Genomic DNA, 2,500 nt, shown 5'->3' on the forward strand with positions numbered 1-2,500 from the left:
AACAAATGTCTCTTCTGACCTGACATTAGAGTCCGTAGGCTTACCATGCTTGGTCTACTGACATAACCGGCTCCTTTTTTGAAAGGGTAACATATAAAAACCTGTATTTTTCTCAAATAGTGTTCTTGGTATCGTACCTTCAGCTAACTGCTTCTCATCATCTGTGTGAAAAGCAAGTTTTCCAGATAATCTCAAAAAACTTTTTTGTCATTGAATCGCAGTATCAATTGCTTTGATTTGCTTTTTCGTCTCCAGAATTGCACAAATCGTTGGCGACGGAGGATTGTACTTTTTTTGCAAGGGCTGCCACACGTACCTTGGTCTTGCTTCTCAATAATATCTTTTCTTGCCTCTAAGGTTATCATCTTTCCTTCTCCCTTGATCATCTTAACGGCCAATGTATGGAAGCTGCACTGTATACCGTTGATACTGTAACCTTAATGCGAACAATAGCGATCACAACTCTGTCAAGAACACGCAATCTCAACTTTACGGAAGAACGCTGTCAAAATTACTGACAAGATAATGTTAGGTAATGCTAGTATGAGTACTGCAGAGAATGGTGATAGAATTAATGTTGGAGTGGGTAGACGATGCAAGCTAAGGTGAAACAAATGGCATAAATATCACATGAACACTTCGGGGATGGTTTATGGGTACTGATCAACTGTTCTCTGTACATTGTGTGCTAGTTGTGCTAATACTTAAAAAAAAAAAAAAAAAGATGCTATTATGGAAGGAACTTTTTGCTTGAACACCGATACAATGCTCGGATACCAATTTGCTTGTATTCCGAGTTACTTATACACCATGGTATCATTTTAATGTTAATGATATTGAAAATCATAATAATGATACAGGCCTTTTAAAAAAATATATATATATAAATGTTTTGAATGGAACTAGCTCTGGGGGAAAAGGATAAGAGTGATATCAAAAGATGATCACGTCAATTCATGAATAAAGAGACTTTAAGCATTCTCGAGAAAATCCTGATATAAGGTGTTTCCCAAGAATCAACATTTAGAGACTAAATGTTGCTAAAAGTATGGTATCGTTATAATGGTTAAAACATATTTTTCGATACGAACATTCCGTGAGTGATGGTCGAAGGAAGGAGTATCGATGTATTCTTAAGATAATCAAGACGCTCTACAATGTTCATGGATGATTGCACAACGGTTGTTTAGAAAAAAGCACTATATTGACTTAATTACTGAATATCATATACAACGTTTTGTGCAACATGATTAAATTTTTTTCTGAGGTTCAAGATCTCTAAATCTATATAAAAGATTCAAAGATTCTCTTTACCTTGATGACAAGGATCTCAAAAAAAAAAAAAAAAAAAAAAAAAAATGTGTTAGACATATCGTATCTAGAATCTTATAAATACTTGATATTTGAATTATACTCAAAGTACCTTAAAACAGAAGGCAAAGTCACACGATGATAAGCTCACCCACATTCAGTGAATTTTTGCAGAGGTTGATATATAAGGTCTGCATTCGACACCTGTAATGCGAAGACTGAAAGCCGACTGAAATCTCAAATCTTAACAAGTGGCCTCAATTCTTTTCAACGGTAAGACTCTAAATTACACCATTTCTCTACATACAAACTTTACTAAAATAATGATGGTTTTACCTATGAAAAGTATTCTAACAAATGTTTTCCAATAACTGATATACGAGCGAGTGATTATTGAATATTTACAATCATAGAACCAAAGATAACATTTGTTTTTAGAAAGCTATTCCAAATTCTAATGATTTTCGTTTGAAAATGACACTATCAATTTTTACGTATAATCAAATTTGCAAAGCTGACTCAAATGAAGGGAGGCATCGTAGCGACATTGTCTGTCAGAAAAAAATAACGCAGTTAACAAACATCAATCATGTTATGTCAATCTTTTTCTTCTAACAATTTGTTTAATGGTACCTAATAACTGAGGGAAAAAAATTATGTATATATCGAGATCGTTAATTAAGCTTTATAGATTTGTACATTATCTGCACGGTAAAAATATCTGAAATTACTATTTCATTGATAACCAGTTTTCATAGAAAGAACGATCTCAGGGCAAATGTATTTGAATGCTACCACCGATTAATACATCACATATAAGAAAGGAATAATCGATTTTGAACGAAAAAACTAAAAGAAAGGAAAGAAACAATTTTTTTCAATTGCTCAAGAAATCTCGGATTGTTTAAAAATATTAGTCAGAAAAGAAAGAGAGAGAGTTAAACGGGTAAATAGGTAAGAGATGACAGTTGGATAATAGCAGTAAGTGTTCCAAAACGATCCTCAAAATCTTGTCTAAGATGTTAACATAAAACGCTGTAAATGAAACCTAGTAACGACAGACTAAAAGTTTATGACAAGTTCCCGTACCTATTCCTGTCGAATTCAGGAATCTGTTCACAGACTTGAAATAAACCCATCTCCACCATGATAGCTGAATCGTGAGTTTGCAACACGTGGTTATTAAATG

General features: G+C 33.4%; 1 protein-coding gene across 1 annotated transcript in view; it reads left to right on the plus strand.

Annotated features, from left to right (window-relative positions):
* Positions 1-1,487: 1,487 nt before the first annotated feature.
* The window catches only part of LOC137626192 (endochitinase-like), a 36,586-nt gene continuing 35,573 nt past the window's right edge, over positions 1,488-2,500 (plus strand). Inside the window, exon 1 of the mRNA XM_068357271.1 lies at positions 1,488-1,584. The gene's annotated coding sequence lies outside the window, so the exon portion shown is untranslated. The remainder of the gene's footprint in view (positions 1,585-2,500) is intronic.

Source organism: Palaemon carinicauda, chromosome 2 (genome assembly GCF_036898095.1).
Source record: "Palaemon carinicauda isolate YSFRI2023 chromosome 2, ASM3689809v2, whole genome shotgun sequence".
NCBI lineage: Eukaryota > Metazoa > Arthropoda > Malacostraca > Decapoda > Palaemonidae > Palaemon > Palaemon carinicauda.